At 38.0% G+C, this 19,365-nt stretch overlaps 1 protein-coding gene across 3 annotated transcripts in view; it reads right to left on the bottom strand.

Annotated features, from left to right (window-relative positions):
- LOC129762509 (NADP-dependent malic enzyme) overlaps positions 1–19,365 on the bottom strand; it is a 70,201-nt gene that overhangs the window by 18,691 nt on the left and 32,145 nt on the right. The window lies entirely within an intron of this gene.

Below are 19,365 nucleotides of genomic sequence, written 5' to 3'. Positions count from 1 at the left end.
TCCGTTAGGATGCCATTCAGCATCGAGAAAGTTCCGGAAAGATCTAATCATTGCTGGAAAATAATCTGCCAGTTCCTTTGGGAATTTTCAAAATATATTCATGTGAAAGAGTTTAATTGAATGTTTTCTATCCATGTAACACTGTGACCAAATATGTTTCAATCAAGTGCTATTAACAGGTGGTTATCGAGTTGGTATTAACCACTGGTGGGCTTCCAGTATCGAGGAAAATGTGGAAATAACTAATCGTTACTGAAAATAATCTGCCAGTTCCTTTGGGAATTTTCAAAATATATTCATGTGAAAGAGTTTAATTGAATGTTTTCTATCCATGTAACACTGTGACCAAATACATTTGGTTTTGGGGTTTTTCAATCAATCGCAATCAACAGGATAGCTTCTGAAGATTATTCTTCCCCATCAGTAGGATATTTCCGTATCCAATATTGGATACATAAAACCTTGTGCCTCCAACGTAACGCTCTCGTTTTTGAAGTTCTCCAAATATTCATTCATTCAGAATGAATTCAGATTCAACTTCATACAAATCAACGATAGTCCTACGTCACCCTTGCGGTTATACCATAGATATAACCCACTTCCTGTTTTTTAGATTTTTTAAAACTGGAATATTTTCCATCTGCGTCAGAGGATATACTTGGAAATCGCCTAACGTAGTATGGAGATAGATCTTTTCCTACAGAGTGACTGATTCAAAGTGTTATTGATTTTAAAGTATGTATTTTCTTTAGCAATGTCTCGAAAATATGGTTGTTTGATTTTTATTAATTCATCCGTGTTTTGACAACAAAATTGTCGGCATGGATATTCTTTTAGGTTATCCCATCAATTTTGGATTGCATGAAGTTGCGGAGTGTTGATTGGTTAAATTGGTTGATTGGATTGGTTAAAATCCGTGTACATGAATCTTTTTCTTATAGCGAATTCGTTTTTGGACCTGGGTCAGTTCCAACCTGACTTGTTTTCAAAAAAAACAATGGGTTCAACAATGAGGCTATTTGTTGGTGTGCGTTATATAGTCTGAGTTGTTTATATTCGCGATGGCTAACGTACAGTGTTGACGTCTGGTGGCGCCATTCGTGCTTGGGAGGGAAGTTATGCGGGCGCTACACGATTCGTCCAACGTTTTACTCAAATGTTGGACTCAAAAATTTGACTCGATGAATCGAAAAATGTTGTGACGAATGTGCTGCTACACGTTGAAGTGAATGTTCAATTCAATGTAATCGGTCCAAACAATCGGCGAGTATTTGGATCGAATGTTTATTGTTTTTATTTACCATCAAAAACGTTAGGAAACTTGATGACGAAGCGAGTATTGATATGGCTGCCGTAGCAATTGTACTGATATTGGGCTGTAAATTAAAAATGCTTGAAATAAACATTATTAAACTGCAATATTTTGCCGAATATTTTGAATTTTATGAATCAATTTCATAGTTCTCACATCTAAAACTTGTAAACAAACCAATCTGTCAAAGATAGATTCGGACGAATCGTGTAGCGGTGTATCGAATGTCATCGAGTGTCGAATCAACGAATGACACAAATCCTTTGACTCGTGCCACTCGCGTTGGAAGATAATCCACAACGAACGGATCACCTTCCAACGCGAATATTCGACACTCGACATTGGAGGTTCGTAGCTCGTCAGTCGACTACACGATGCGTCCAGCATTCGAGGGTGTTCGTAGCATCGTGTAGCGCTGGCTTTACTCTCTATCAGATTAGCAGGGCCGAACGCAGTTTGAATTTGTTAAAATTTGAATAAAAGCTTCTACTTCATGTTATTTGATTACTTAACACATGTAGTCCTGACACATACTTAAATATTTGTCAATGCTTTTCTTGTTATTTCCACGAGAACAGTATAATATAAAGTTATTATCAGACAGTTTTCATTTAGTTTCTTTTTTGCAATTTTTGAGAAAAACGTGTTATTTGATTACATAGAATACATAATTGATACGTAAAAGTAAATTTTCATCTTCAAAGCATGATTACTCCACCAGAAAATCCATAGTCATTTCCGCCACCCAATGAAAGCACACGAAGCTTATTGTCATAAACGCGAATATACTCTTCAAAATTAGAATCCGAATTGGATTCCGATTCCAATAATACGATAATTATTGCTGCAAGTTTGCATTTGCATAGTTCTTATTTACAGATTTTCCAAAACAACACTCGCAACTTGACAGTCTAGTACACTTGTATTGGTGAACCCGAGTGCGAATCCATGAAACATCTCAGTGCGAACCCATCAGTTTTCGGGTTGGAACTATTGCGAAACTAGGTTGGAATTGAACTAAAAACAGGAAATGGGTTATATCTATGCTATAACCGCAAGGGTGACGTAGGACTATCGTTGATTTAGAAATCATTTGTTTGAAGTTGAATCTAAAACCATTCTGAATGAATGAATAAATGAATATTTGGAGGACTTCGAAAACGAGAGCGTTACATTGGAGGCACAAGGTTTTATACATCCAATATTGGATACAAAAAACCTTGTTCTGAAGAATAATCTTCAGAAGCTTTCCTGCTAACTGCACTTGATTGACAAATCACAAAACCAAATGTATGTGGTCGCAGTGTTATATGGATAGAAAACATTAAAATAAACTCTTTCGCTTGAATATAATTTTCAATTCCAAGGGGAACTGGCAGATTAATTTTCAGCAACGATTAGATCCTTCCGGAATTTTCTCGATGCTGAATGGCATCCAAACGAAAAGAATTCCGCGCGTGTTTGTGTGTGTGACGGCTGCTTCGATGTCTTCCCGGGGAACCGTTTTTGGATACTGACACTCTCTTGGTCACCTTCTCTTCTCCTTCTGTTCGATCGACTTTTCTGTGCTCCCTCACAGTTAAAACAAACTGATTGCGCTTCAGGTCAGGTCAGGCCAGGTAATGAATCCCTCGATCGCTCGCCGTTCAGCTCGTTCAGTAATGATGTTGTCTTGTCGATGTCCTCACGAAAAATGAATGCGTTTCACCACCAGAATATCGCTTAAGTATGCTTTTTGTTCGTGACTGAATCGAAAGAAGGTGTGGTTTACGATGGCAATTTGGAAGGCAAACTAGACGGGAATGAACTCTCTGAGTTTGAAACTTATGGCGACTGAGCAATAATCGATAGAAAATTATATAATTTACGCAATGTGAAACATTTTCCGTTGCGCGCGCATACAATATTGGATTCGAAAATATCCTACTGATGGGGAAGAATAATGTTCAGAAGCTTTCCTGCTTATTACACTTGATTGAAAAATTACAAAATCAAATGTATTTGGTCGCTGTGTTATATGGTTAGAAAACATTAAAATAAACTCTTTCGCATGAATGTTTTTTCAATTCCCAGAGGAACTGGCAGATTATTTTTCAGCAACGATTAGAGTTTTCCAGATTTTCCTTGATACTCGAAGCCAACCAGTGGTTAATACTAACTCGATAACCACCTGTTAATAGCACTTGATTGAAAAATATTTGATCGCAGTGTTACATGGATAGAAAACATTAAAATAAACTCTTTCGAATGAATGTATTTTTCAATTCCGAGGGAACTAGCAGGTCATTTTTAAGCAACGATTAGATCTTTCCGGAATTTTCTCGATGCTGAATGGCATCCAAATGAAAATACTCCTTTCAGTTTGGCCTGCAAAAAACATTTCTGAACTCTAATCCATCAAATTTGGAGCCCTGAAAAGGACCGTTGATTATATGCTAAGCTAATATAGCACGCTCTCCTTGGATTAGACGGGCCAGCTGAATGACCTTGGGCATGATGTGATGCGTTTTGCGTGGATAGTACACAAATTGGTATCTTCAAATAGGCCTCCTGCAGCGTCATAACCTCGTAACTTTGGAAGCGCAAGTCGGTTTTGAAGTCCTCAGCAATTCCACGAACCAAATGCTGCAAAGGTAGCTTGCAGATCAACAATTCGGTCGACTTCTGATAGTGATGAATTTCACGCACAGTTCCCGGTCGATAGCGATGTGACTTCTTCACACTTCCTGCGGCTGGTGCGCTTATCCGAGCTGCTTTCGTGGTGCCTTACCATCGAAAGACTAACGAGCCGTCTGCTTGGTCCCAAACAAACGAGTCCTCACGGTGCGAGAGTAGAGTAAGAAATTAACGAAAGCAAAGGAAGTTTGATATTATAAACCCTAAAAGTGTAAACCCCACCCTTATTATATTCGTAGCTTACCCTGAGAGAGAAACGAATAACATCGAAGTAAGTATACAGTAAGCTTATATAATGAAGGGGGTGGGGTTTACATTCTATACTTTTATCTTTTATAATATCACGCTTCCTTTGCTTTCGTTCATTTCTTACTCTACTCTCGCACCGTAAGGACTCGTTTGTTTGGGACCAACCAGACAGCTCGTTAGTCTTTCGGTGGTAAGGCACCACGAAAGCAGCTCGGATAAGCGCACCAGCTGCAGGAAGTGTGAAGAAGCCACATCGCTATCTACCGGGAACTTTGCGTGAAATTCGTCACTATCAGAAGTCGACCGAATTGCTGATCCGCAAGCTACCTTTGCAGCAACTTCAAAACCGACTTGCGCTTCCAAAGTTCCGCGGTTATGACGCTGCAGGAGGCCTATGTGAAGATACCAATTTGTGTACTATCCACGCAAAACGCATCACATCATGCCAAAGGGCATTCAGCTGGCCCGTCGAATCCAAGGAGAACGTGCTATATTAGCTTAGCATATAATCAACGGCCCTTTTCAGGGCTCCAAATTTGATGGATTAGAGTTCAGAAAAGTTTTTTGCAGGCCGAACTGAAAGGAGTATTTAGCGAAAATCGTGGTGTCGATGATAATTCGATACCGAGAGGTGCCATGGATATGGATTTGATAGTGAAGAATATAAAGTACATGACATGACATGACATGATGACGTTTGTCGTTTTTGCGTTCGCTAATCTTTGCTCACAACACCCATTTCTCGTTTGAGAAATTGTTGAGTAAACATCGTTTGCCAGTGCGCGTAGAGCGGGAATTCCTCAAGATTCATAGCACCTCTAATAAATTGCCGAAAGACGTGGTCTTACGTTGATCGCACTTGATTGAAAAATCCAAAACGAAATGTATTTGGTCGCAGCATTATATGAGTAGGAAGCAAATAATTGCTCGAAAATTACATGATTTTTGCGATGTGAAACATTTTCCGTTTTTCATGTTATGCATCCAATATTGGATATGAAAATTTTCTACTGATGGGGAAAATAATATTCCGAAGCTTTTCTGTTAATTGCGATTGATTGAAAAATCACAAAACCAAATGGTTGCAGTGTTGTATGGATAGAAAACATTAAAATACACTCTTTCGCGTGAATGTATTTTTCAATTCCCAGGGGAACTGGTAGATTATTTTTCAGCAACGATGATAGCAAGCAAGATTCCGCGCGTGTATGTGTGGGTGGCGGCTGCTCCAATGTTTCAAGCGAAACCGTGGCATCACTCTCCTCCTGATGGATTCCCTTCTGGCCTAAGGTTCACAAACAGGCTCTTGGTGACACCGTTCATCAGCGCTTTCATGATAAACGAAGTTAGCTTCACCACAATATGCTCCAATCGCTGTTCAATTATAACTGAGTGGGTTTACGAGCGGCGCTCGCTAATATACCGATTGGTGATTTCAATAGCCTGTTTTGAAAGCAATTTTAAGGCTATTGAAACAAGTTTTTGGATAAAAAAGTAACAAGTATATGACGCGTAGACATTTTGTCTTCCGAATGAAGTGTTTATCATACCTTTTCGTTCAGTTGTTTAAGAGCTATTAACGGTCAAAATCTCGGTCTCCGGCGTAACGCTTTCATTTTCGAATCTTTGATTTTACACCCCGGTATAGAAATGAAAGACGTAGTCCTACGTCAAAAGGAATTCGCTATTATAAACATAGAAACTTCAGGTAAACATTGTGTCGGCTGTCAAAACCTAGGGTGTCGACTCAAAACTCGAAAAAAAAATTCCCTGATATTCCCTGATTTTCCAGTAATATTTCAGAGGAATTCCAGATGTAGACTAGTAATTGAATTCTCTACTAGTACTCTGGCTGTAGTTCCTAAAACATTCAGTTAGTTTGAATAATGAAATTTAGGATCTCGTTGAGGATCTTTCTATAAATGAATTGTTTGTGATTTTTAATTAAGTTAAACGACGATTGAGGAGTGTCGTTAAAGATTGAAAAAATGGATCCACTAATACAGTTCAAAATTATCTTGAAGGACCCTTAAACACTAGTACAGAATGAGTCATTTTCATTTTGATTCGGATCAATTTCACGAAACTGTTACGATTTTGGCGAAATGCTTTTTCTTGTAATCTTTCGGCTCCCTTCTGTGCGTTTTCCAATGTTTTCTTCGTTTCACCTCCAGAGATTTCGCTTCTACTTCCCATAGGCGTTTCGTTAACTTACTCATTAATTAACTCATTTAACGCAAAAGCTTCTTTCATCCAGCTTCCCTTGTTTTCTAGATAAAGAGAATGAGAATTTCGTACTAGTTGAATTAACTAGCTCAACATTTTTATTGATGCTATCATACCAAAGTGAAACCTACCATTATAAACTTGTTGCATAGCACAACCGTTTTCTCACGATTGTTTTCTAAAAGATTCGGTATTATTGGAAAAGTACTCTCAACGTTGGGGTTTCCACACGAGTCAGAAGACCATTTTTGGTAAAAAGTTCCTTGAACCTATCCTTTCCAAAAATGCTCCAGTCGTTAATTTTTCAGATCATAGTGAGCAAAATTGTTGTTTTTGTTGCTATCAATGTTGTATCAGTGCTAAGCCTGTTGGAGCTCCACTGATATGTCTGAGTCAATAGTTTCTCGAATCGTTTTCCAGCCATTTTTGTTTTCATCGGAATCAATGACGGCAAGATCAATGCTTAATAAGCTTTAAAACCAGTGCTAAGCATCCCAGAAAAAAATTAGAGGATTTTCGCGTCGTAAAATTTTGACGAGTTTTTTTGAGCCCATGAATCTATTGGTGAACCGTGTAAAATATGCAATCCGAAGCTACACGAATTCAAGCATGTTTCTTCTCGATTTTGAAAATCCTGTAGCAGCTCGCGTAATTTAACCAATTCACGTTGATACCATCCACCGTCACAAGAAGAAGCTTGTTCAAATATATAATTTCCAGACCATCTTTAAAATCTGCAAGTTGATCTCTGATGCTTGAGAACGTCCAAGAACATTGACGTTATGAATGATTTATCACCTCCATCTCTTCTTCATTTGAAAAGCTGACATTCAGATTCATCTGCAGCCTTATTGTTGTCTTGTTCAAAGACTCGTCAAAACCAACGAAGCATAGCTTACAGAGTTTCAACGAGCTCAGGTTTAGAATTTGGGGCAAAGCCAAACATCATCATAAAGTTCATTTTATCACGCCCTAACTAGACCTTCTCAGCTTTTGGTGTCATCAAAAGTTTCAAAAAATTCTAATTGATGGATTTTGTTTTTTTTCCAGATTGGTGACGAAATTCCCTGATATTCCCTGACATAGTTTAAATTCCCTGATATTCCCTGATTTTCAAGGTAGTCGACACCCTGAAACCGGAATGAAAATTATTGGGTTACATTTTCCTTTTCCGCTTATGGTACACCACAAAAAACATTGATAAAAGTCTTTGTAGATGAAATATACTACACCGTTTGACTGTCACAAATCACCGTTTGACTGTCACAAATCTTCACCGCTTGGCTGTTACAAATCTCTCACCGTTTTGACTGTCACAAATCTTCTATCCAACGACTTCGCCACTTTACTTTCGATTATTCCTCTCAGCTTCTGTTGTACGTTAGCATCCGATTGTCCACTCATGGTATTCATTGAATAGGTTTCGTTTTGTCCCCGACACGATATTTAATACTATTCCAAAACAAAATGGTTAACTATGAACGTTTTCTTTGCACCTTGGTGGGATGATTTGAATAAGTAAACCATCGCACGGAGATTTCACACATATTCTTTTGACATTGAAGCCCACGCCTTGCCGATGAATGTCTTCAAACTCCTATGTTGAATAGTCGAGGGGACCAAATGGAAGCCAAATATATTTCGGCCAAAATTACATATTCTCCTTCAGCCAGGTTTGGGTCCGTTTAGAGGTATGACACGATGCTTCATTTTGTTGGAAAACAGTATTGTCATGTTCTTCGAAGTTTTTTCAAATCTACGGAAGCACTTGATTCTTCAAAATGTCCATGTAGAATTCAGTGTTACTTTTCCATCTGCTTTTATGACCTTTCCTCCTGGTTATGAATCTAACAGCCATGGCAAAAACAGTCATGCAACTACGCTCGATACTTCATTCGTACTGCCAGCTTCATCTCGAGGAAGGAAGTTGGACTCGTGAGGCACTTCAGTCTGCCGGATATAGTCGATCCAGCATTCAAACCATTCTCTCCCTTCTGGAGAAAATTGAGAGTGTCGGACGGAAAGCTGGTTCCGGCCGCCCCACCGGTGCTGTGAGACCGTAATGCGCTGCAGACGCTGAAGAAGACCGAAGGCAAGCTAGCCTTGTCGCTCCGCACCTTGGGCCAGAAGTACGGAGCCATCGACCAAACAGTGAAAAATACCTCGCAAAAATAGACATTTTTCTGCAGAAGTGTCAGTCGAGGCCGTGTCGTGAGTAGTAAACCATCACTTATAAGGAGCGGATGAAGGTGCCTCTGAAAACATCTTTCCAGCAAAACGCGACGTCGTGGTCATAATCTTTGACGAGGCCGGCTTTAGGCTGAACGGCATCGACTGGTAGGAAACCGGATACTTTACGTATTCCACCAAGCATGTAGGCGATAATATCAAATATATCTCCCACACCAAGTTCCCGAAGAGGGTCTTTCTGGGACTGACGATCAGCGAGAAGGGAATGTCCAAGTCGCTTATTTCTCCTTCTATGCCATTGATGAACGGGTAGATAAAGTTGGTCCATTATGTCAAAAGATCACTAAAGGAGATGGACTGGCTGAAAATAAACCGAAGACCTCCAATCCTCCCAACATCCCCTAACAACGACCGATAGAACGTTTTTGGACGAAGCTCAAACCGAGAATCGACTCCAATAAATTCGTGACCTGATTCGTGACGGATCGCCAAGGCTAGGAAAGAGCTGAAGAACATACCTATATTTTTTTCGCTAATGGCTAAGGTTTCGGCTATCTGCCGTCAGGCCTCCCACTGTACTCGAATAAAAGCGAGACACATTGATTAGTTTGTAACTTTTTAGCGTATGGCAAAATTTGTGTTTACGTTGGTAGAATTTGTCAGTGTGTTTGTTTGACAAGTGGTTATCGAAATGACATCGCTGCAAGAGCAGATCCACAAAAAAATCGTGGAAAATACGACTGCGTCCCACAGATGGGTCGGGAAACACCTGGTAGTTCATCATTCAGATGGGTCCCGGATGTTATGTCATTCAAGGAAACCCAGACAACCCAGCACCCGTTAGGCAGCGGCAGAAACTCGAAGACAGCTGATCTGGTAAAGAATAGGAAGGTATTTGGTCTGTTCAAAGGTTGGCCGAGTCTTCCGACTCGTGATGTGGCGGAAAAAGCGACCTTTTCCATTTGGTTTATCCAAAAAGCGAAGAAACGTGCCGGCCTCAACACCTACAAGGTCCGGAAGTCACTGAACCTGAACGACAAACAAAATACGGTGGCCAAAAACTGCGCCAGGAACTGTACCGAGTGTGGCTGCTGAATCCGAGGTGAGCCGTGATGGACGACGAGACTTATGTCAAGCCCGATACAGAACAGTTTCTAGGGCAGGCGTTGTATGAGAAGAAATTGATAAATTTTGAGCCAGACTTCATAATAATAGAATGGCGTTAACGTTCCCTATGGAACTTTTGCCGTCTCAACGTATGCATTAACTAGCGTCATTTATTAATACTTAGTTGTGATTTCTTAAGCCAAATAACACGCCTTGAATGTATTCCGAGGGGCAATCTCTAAAATACGCGTGACCACAGTGCAAGTCGAAGGAAATTTCTTTGACGAAAAATCCCCCGGCCAGAACGGGAATCGAATCCGAACAACCGGCATGATAATGTGAGACGCTAACCACTCGGCCACGGGTGCATGCCAGACTTCATAAAACACCTAATATGAACAGTGAGTGAGTGAGGCTTTATAGAACTTTCGCCCGGGAAGTTGCCCACAATCCATCTTCACGTACGTTTCGTGGTCCATGAGGATGCATCTATCGTGTTTCGTAAGGTACTCATTGAATAACTTTGGGGCACATCTTTTGGTCACTAGATTATATTCAATGTCCTGTTTGGTTGTTTACTGGCCCGAAAAATCGAAATCCTTCTCGCAGACAAATCCTTTCGATGGTACCCTGGCTACCACTGAATTTCTTGACATCATAATCCAACAGCCTTGGGTTTGCCCTAATCGTTCTCAACATCTTCGAAGGTAGCTTCTAAGCTTGGTTCCACGACGACGCTTGCAATGATCCTGCTGATCGATACTATGTCGATCACGGAAATGTTTGTGAGCTGCATACGGTCGATTTGACCAATTTCAACGACTTTGCGATTTTTGTACCTGACCAACCTGGATTTTCATAGAAGGTGTCCAAAATTAATTTTCTGGCTTCCATTAAGTATAACTTTTTTGAAACAAAATGCATCGTGACGAACCTTCCAGCACTAGAAGAGGATTTCAAAATAAACTGCTGTCAAAACATTCCAGATCCGACCACTAGGAGCGCTGCACTGAGATAAATAGCTCGTACAGTGTTTTTATACTGATAGACATAAGAATTGATATAAAGAATATGATCAATTTACACGGATTCTCGTTCGACTAAATTTTGATTGTAACACCCTTTAGTGCTGTGTTTGCTACCGAGACTTTGCCAATTGTGCCAAACATTTCACATTACATATTCACACAATGCCAACAGATTAGTTGCAGTTGACGGCCTTTGAAGAAGCCATGTTGCACGATATTCCACGATAATTACGTACGTCAGATTAAGCGCCTGATTTAAAGATAGGTACCAAAAGAGATTGTTTCCATTTTTGTGGGAATATTCCAGTTTGTAGTGACATATTGAAATGTAATGTAAGGGAAGGGTGGATTCCTCAGTCAGGTCCTTCAGGAACACAGGTGCTATTCCATCAGGTCCTGGTCCTTTCGTTCCGTCGAATTTCTTGAATGTATGGCATATTTCTTGTTGTGAAAGATAGTTCATTTGGATATTTCGGTGAAAAAGAGAAGTAGCCCAGATCGCGATTTCTTCGGAAAATTTTGTATATACTTCCTAAAAGAAATTTGCAAAGAGATTACAAACTTCGTTCGAAGAATTCCCCACATCTCCTTCGAGATGCATCTGCGATGGTAAGTTATTGCTTTTGAGCTTAGACTTTACGCAATTAAAGAATTCCTTCGGACATGATTTGACTTCAGTTTCGACCTTTCTACTATACTCTTCGTGTGCACTTTTAATGGCAAAATTTTGTTCATGGGAAATATTCTGATATTCCAGCAAGTTTTGATTAATTTTGTCTATTTTTTATTTTGTGTGTGCTTCAATTCGTTAAATTTATAATTTTAGCGTTATACCAAATAGGATATTTGCTGGTTGAATTTCTTCGGCACAAATTCTGATAATATGTTATTCAGAATTTCGTTAAGAATATGTACGGATAAATTGACATCTCGCTGTTTAATAGTATTTACCATTCTATGGCTTGTAGGCTACATATGATTGCTTCAAAGTACGTCTTGTTGTATTCCGGTAGTTCTTCATACTCCCAGTCGATGGGCAATTATATGTTGTGTATAAAGATTGAGTATTGAATTGTTTGTGAAGTTTTCCATTTTTCCAAAGGGGAGTCATGGACTCCTTCACACAAAAGACATGTTAGTATATAATAGGTCTAAATAATAATTTTGGGATTTTTTTACGTCATTTATTTGATTAGGGCCGAGATGTGCAATTTCGTGCAAATATGCAATGGAGGGTTTCATTTTCTCCGACGACTGGAAGTAGAATGCATTCATTATCGTTATCGGGAATGAAGTCTACTCTGTTTTGATTGAAGTCGCCATAGATATGCAATTTTTCTTCCGGTTTTTGTTATTCTGCAATTCGATTTGCCGTCTGAAAAAATAATTTATACGACTTTTTATTTGCATATGTGTACTTCGCCAGCTATAGATAATGTTGCCCAAACATGTTCAACAATTGGGAGTTGTTAACACTTTGCGGACCGCTCACGAGATTTCTCGTTTTCGCATTCCTTCTTTACGAACATGTGTGAAATTAGAGGATAAAAGTTTCTGTTGCGTACAGGCTTCTGTTCAACGTCTTGCTGGATTTAATGAATGATGAATTATTTCAATTGAAACAAATTGATTGTTTTTCGGGTAACAACCTTCAAAATCATGCTCATTAGATAGAAAATTGAATCATTCATCTTTCCACATAATTCACTTTTTTCTTGATTGTGACAGAGAAAAGTTATAGACTGAAACGTGAGCATGAGAAAATTTACAGAATTTTGGAAATCAAAAAAAGTTGTTCGAATAGAGTTATCGAAGTTATTTTACCTATCTTCCAGCCACAATTTTATTAATCGTAAAAGGGTATGAGAAAAGTTATAAGCCAAGTTGTATGGAAGAAATTAATTATGTTGAAGATAATTGAAAAAAGTTATTTGAAAGGACCCAAAACACATTCTCGAGATAGTCCTTATTCGATATAGAATATTTTTATCTATCTTTAGCAAAATTTCCATTGGTCGGAAAAGGGTCTAACAAAAGTTATAGCCCAAAACCTATACAACTTGTATGGGGGAATTAAATTAATTTAAAGAAAATTGAAAAAAGTAATTTGAAAGGACCATCCATCCATAATAGAATACTTTTATCCATCTTCAGCCAAATTTACGTTGGCCGGAAAAGAGTCTGAGAAAAGGTATGGGCCAAAATGTATACAAGTTGTAGGAGGGAAATTAATAAATTTATCGAAAATGGAAATAGAACTTTTTCACACTCGAAAAAAAAATGAAGGAACAGAGTGCGAAGTCGAAGTTTTTAGGCGATTTTTGAAATGCTTTAAAATCGTGAAACGCATGAAAATGGGATATAAATCTCTTCAAAGCATAATTTACATGGATTTACACGGAATATTTTACAGAGAAATTTGTATTTCGATGTATATAGATGTAGTGGATAAAATATCGGGAAGAAATGAGAAATCGATTTCTTTCTGTTTTTTTTCAAAGATAGCAAATCCAATTAACGTTATCAACTATCTTTCATTTGATTTCTATAACGTTGTTGTACTGAGTACTGAGATATCATTGTATGAACGAAAAATTTCGAATTCTTATTTGATAATAAATAGTTCAGTAAACAATCATCGAAAAACAGTTTTGAAAACTCTAATAAATTCTATACACCCAGGATTTTTTGACGCAGGGGATAGAATTTTGTTATAATTTGTCGCGGTACACCATAGTAGATGTTGTGGGGCCTGTACTAGGGATGGGAATCACTTTGTAGATCGGAGCTCCGTGATGACGTCTTACCTCAAGGTTCGTCGCTGAAAGAAAGAGGACGATTCAACGGTGTTTCTGACAATCACGATGATGTGTTGCCAGTATTCATAATAGCTCATTTCGTAAAGTGATGCCAACTTCTCAACTGAGCTATTCATTTAACGAGGGGTACGTTCAGCCTACTCACAGATCTACTTTTAGAATTTTCTCAACTTTTCATTTCCAAGCCTATTGAGAATGGGGAAAATAGCTCGTGAACCATATAGGAGAATTATCTTATTATTATCTGAAAAAAATCACACATATCTATAAAAGGCATAGGAACACATTTAAATACGAATTATAGTATTACTGAATCTCTAAATACTAAAAAAAAATTCAATGTTTCAAGATTTTTTTACGTAGGACTACGTCTTTCATTTCTATACCGGGGTGTAAAATCAAAGTTTCGAAAACGAAAGCGTTACGCCGGAGACCGAGATTTTGAGCGTTAATAGCTCCTAAACAACTGAACGAAATGGTATGATAAACACTTCATTCGAAAGATAAAATGTCTACGCGTTATATACTTGTTACATTTTGATCCAAAAACTTGTTTCAATAGTCTTAAAATTGCTTTCAAAACAGGCTATTGAAATCACCAATCGGTATATAAGCGAGCGGCGCTCGGAAATCCACTCAGTTCTAATTGAACAGCGATTGGAGCATGTTGTCGCTGTTGCGGTGAAGCTCTTTATTTATCATGAAAGCGCGGATGAACGGTGTCACCAAGAGCCTGTTTGTGCACCCTAGGCCAGAAGGGAATCTATCAGGAGGAGAGTGATGCCACAAACGGTTCCCTGGGAAGACATCGCTACACACACATACACGCGCGGCTATTAACAGGTGGTTATCGAGTTGGCATTAACCACTAGTGGGCTTCCAGTATCGAGGAAAATGTGGAAATATCTAATCGTTACTGAAAATAATCTGCCAGTTCCTCTGGGAATTTTCAAACTATATTCATATGAAAGAGTTTAATTGAATGTTTTCTATCCATGTAACACTGTGACCAAATATATTTCAATCAAGTGCTATTAATAGGTGGTTATCGAATTGGCATTAACCACTGGTGGGCTTCCAGTATCGAGGAAAATGTGGAAATATCTAATCGTTACTGAAAATAATCTGCCAGTTCCTTTGGGAATTTTCAAAATATATTCATGTGAAAGAGTTTAATTGAATGTTTTCTATCCATGTAACACTGTGACCAAATATGTTTCAATCAAGTGCTATTAACAGGTAGTTATCGAATTGGTATTAACCACTGGTGGGCTTCCAGTATCGAGGAAAATGTGGAAATAACTAATCGTTACTGAAAATAATCTGCCAGTTCCTCTGGGAATTTAAAATTACATTCATATGAAAGAGTTTATTTTAACGTTTTCTATCCATGTAACACTGTGACCAAATACATTAGGTTTTGTGATTTTTCAATCAATCGCAATCAACAGGATAGCTTCTGAAGATTATTCTTCCCCATCAGTAGGATATTTCCGTATCCAATATTGGATGCATAAAACCTTGTGCCTCCAACGTAACGCTCTCGTTTTCGAAGTTCTCCAAATATTCATTCATTCAGAATGAATTCAGATTCAACTTCATACAAATGATCTCTAAATCAACGATAGTCCTACGTCACCCTTGCGGTTATACCATAGATATAACCCACTTCCTGTTTTTTAGTACAATTTTTTAGGAATTTATTTTTTGATTATATTTCTCGATATATCATAGTAAGATGCACTTTCAGTATTTATTTCAATTTTTTATTTCAAAGTTATTGAGAATGGCGTGCTTAAAATTGAAAGGTACGTTTTTCACCATAGATCCTATGGATGGGCATTCGAAAAATAGTCAAAATTTCTATACAATAGAAATTTTTACTTCCTTACCCAGCCAGACCCTTTAACCCGTACAACTCGTGAACGCCAATAACTTTTCTCATACCCTTTTCGGACCAATGAAAATTTGGCTAAAGATAAATAAAAATATTCTTTATCGAATGAGTAATATCTCGAGAATGTGTTTTCGGTTACCTAAGTTTTAAGGAGCCGATTTTTTAACTATATTTTTATATCTATATATAAACAATTTTCTAGTTCTATGGTTAGTATGGTAGAAAACCCATTACTCGCGGTTGACTCCCACCCTTACAACTTGGTCTCTAGCTTTTCTCAGACCCTTCTCGATTAATCAAATTGTGGCTGGAAGATAGGTGAAATATTCTAGGTGAAATATTCTAGGTGAAATAGGTGAAATAACTCTATTCGAACAACTTTTTTGACGTAGGACTACGTCTTTCATTTCTATACCGGGGTGTAAAATCGAAGTTTCGAAAACGAAAGCGTTACGCCGGAGACCGAGATTTTGAGCGTTAATAGCTCCTAAACAACTGAACGAAATGGTATGATAAACAGTTCATTCGAAAGATAAAATGTCTACGCGTTCTATACTTGTTACTTTCTGATCCAAAAACTTGTTTCAATAGTCTTAAAATTGCTTTCAAAACAGGCTATTGAAATCACCAATCGGTATATAAGCGAGCGCCGCTCGGAAATCCACTCAGAGCCTGTTTGTGCACCTTAGGCCACAAACACAAACGATTCCCCAGGAAGATCTCGAAGCAGCCGCTACACACACACATACACGCGCGGAATTCTTTCCGTTTGGATGCCATTCAGCATCGAGAAAGATCCGGAAAATTATCTGCCAGTTCCTCTGGGAATTTCAAAATACATTCATGTGAAAGAGTTTATTTGAATGTTTTCTATCCATGTAACACTGTGACCAAATATGTTTCAATCAAGTGCTATTAACAGATGGTTATCGAGTTAGCATAAACCACTGGTGGGCTTATCGAGTATCGAGGAAAATGTGGAAATATCCAATCGTTACTGAAAATAATCTGCCAGTTCCTCTGGGAATTTAAAAATACATTCATGTGAAAGAGTTTATTTTAATGTTTTCTATCCATGTAACACTGTGACCAAATACATTTGGTTTTGTGATTTTTCAATCAATCGCAATTAACAGGATAGCTTCTGAAGATTATTATTCCCCATCAGTAGGATATTTCCGTATCCAATATTGGATGCATAAAACCTTGAGCCTCCAACGTAACGCTCTCGTTTTCGAAGTCCCCCAAATATTCATTCATTCAGAATGAATACAGATGCAACTTCAAACAAATGATCTCTATATCAACGATAGTCCTACGTCACCCTTGCGGTTATACCATAGATATAACCCACTTCCTGTTTTTTGATTCTCAAAATTCTGTATATTTTCCTTTATTGACCCACACATTTAAATACGAATTATAGTATTACTGAATCTCTAAATACTAAAAAAAAATTCAATGTTTCAAGATTTTTTGACGTAGGACTACGTCTTTCATTTCTATACCGGGGTGTAAAATCAAAGTTTCGAAAACGAAAGCGTTACGCCGGAGACCGAGATTTTGAGCGTTAATAGCTCCTAAACAACTGAACGAAATGGTATGATAAACACTTTATTCGAAAGATAAAATGTCTACGCGTTATATACTTGTTACATTTTGATCCAAAAACTTGTTTCAATAGTCTTAAAATTGCTTTCAAAACAGGCTATTGAAATCACCAATCGGTATATAAGCGAGCGGCGCTCGGAAATCCACTCAGTTCTAATTGAACAGCGATTGGAGCATGTTGTCGCTGTTGCGGTGAAGCTCTTTATTTATCATGAAAGCGCGGATGAACGGTGTCACCAAGGAGCCGATTTTTTAACTATATTTTTATATCTATATATAAACAATTTCCTAATTCTATGGTTAGTATGGTAGAAAACCCATTACTCGCGGTTGACTCCCACCCTTACAACTTGGTCTCTAGCTTTTCTCAGACCCTTCTCGATTAATCAAATTGTGGCTGGAAGATAGGTGAAATATTCTAGGTGAAATAGGTGAAATAACTCTATTCGAACAACTTTTTTTGATTCTCAAAATTCTGTATATTTTCCTTTATTGACCCACGTTTCACGTTTCAGTCTATAACTTTTCTCTGTCACGATCAAGAAAAAAATGAATTATGTGGAAAGATGAATGATTCAATTCTCTATCTAATGAGCAAGTTTTGAAGGTTCAATTTATTTCAACTGAAATAAATCATTATTCATTAAATCCAGCAAGACGTTGAACAGAAACTTGCACGCAACAAAAACTTTCATCCGCAAACTTCACACATAGAGACGAATGAGCTGCAAAGTTTAAAGCCTCTTAAAAACATGCAAGCAAAGCAAGCAACTTCACACAAGCCAAACGTGCGGTCCCAGGCGTATGTCTTACATATTTTTTCCCGGTCCTTAAAGTGTTAACAAGAAAATTGCTCCATAATGGATAACTTTCGAATTTTTTTCGCGCTCAAAAAAATCAGGCATGTCGGTAGATATTAGAACTTATTACCACATAAGGCTAGAAGTGATAATTGATTGATTGTTAAAGAGAAAAAATAAAATGGTTGGTGGCAATATAGTTGCCACTACCCGTAAAAGGGTTAACTATCAAAAAAGCGGACCAGATACAAACGCTTCATAGGTTACACCTTGAGTAATTTCACTACTCTGCTGAGTGTCTTAGCGCTATATGATACGCAAGTGCACCCACGAGAGAGATCGATGCTGTAGGTGGAAGGGTGAAGAAACATATTTTCTCAACAAATAAAAACAATTCAAATATTTGGATGGCAATTTCAAATAGCATTATTATGGGAGATAAACGATAGACAGCAGAAGTTCTTCTGATAACTTCTTCGGTTATTTCAAACTAATCAAAGTCAGACAGTCACGGATGACAGATAAAGCATGTAAATTTGTAACAATACAATCAATACTATTGCCATCAGATTTCATAATGATAAGATTGTGCTGAGTAATAAAAGCAGGTAATCATTTACCGGCTCGTTGTTCAGTTTTGTTTGTGTCTAGTTTGAGTTATCGATACGATGAATGTAGAGTGTGTGAATCATTAGCTTGCTGTAAACTGTATTGCTCAGTGCATACAACAGAAACACAAGTTGCAACACACTATCACTTGATGAACGATATCGCTCGGTCACATATAAATGTTGACAAATCTTGATGAGTAGCAAAACACAAAGAAATAATCTTCTATTTCTGGTTCTGTTGCCTACTAACATTACGATTATTATATATTTCGGTGTCATTCGCTGTTCCTATTACGGTAACATTTTACGATTTCATTCAGTGGTTTATCATCATTTGATCCAAATTCACCCATCATTAGCGTACACCATTGCAATCAATGACGATGATTTCAAAACAACCGCCAACTTCGGAAAGCTTCCGAGAGAAAGAGCGGTATGCGAGAGGCACGAAGCACACTCTGCGCATGAACGCAAAATAAAAGTAAAATAAAAACCTATTTCTTGCATTTCCAAACTTCTACCATGAATATGACGAAACGGAACACAAAACGAAAGGAAAATTTCGAAACCTAACAATTAAAACGCGATGTGGTAATTGCATAGCTTTCCAAGGCACCATGTCATTTCGTTGTAACGAGAGTTAATTTTTAAATATCTTTTTTCTCAATTTGTACCGGAAGTAGTGGTTGACCAATTCTGATTCTGCATTTTCGTACATATTTTTCCATAATTATCCGTCTGGCAATCGAACGTTACTAACGATTGGACCACAAAAGACACTCCAATGTACGTCAAGCTCAGGGATGACTTAACACTTTTGCATTAGAAGCTCTTGGGGT

The sequence above is a fragment of the Toxorhynchites rutilus genome, chromosome 1, assembly GCF_029784135.1.
Source record: "Toxorhynchites rutilus septentrionalis strain SRP chromosome 1, ASM2978413v1, whole genome shotgun sequence".
Lineage (NCBI taxonomy): Eukaryota > Metazoa > Arthropoda > Insecta > Diptera > Culicidae > Toxorhynchites > Toxorhynchites rutilus.
Note: the sequence above shows the minus strand (reverse complement) of the source record. Positions and strands in the feature narration are given on the sequence as shown.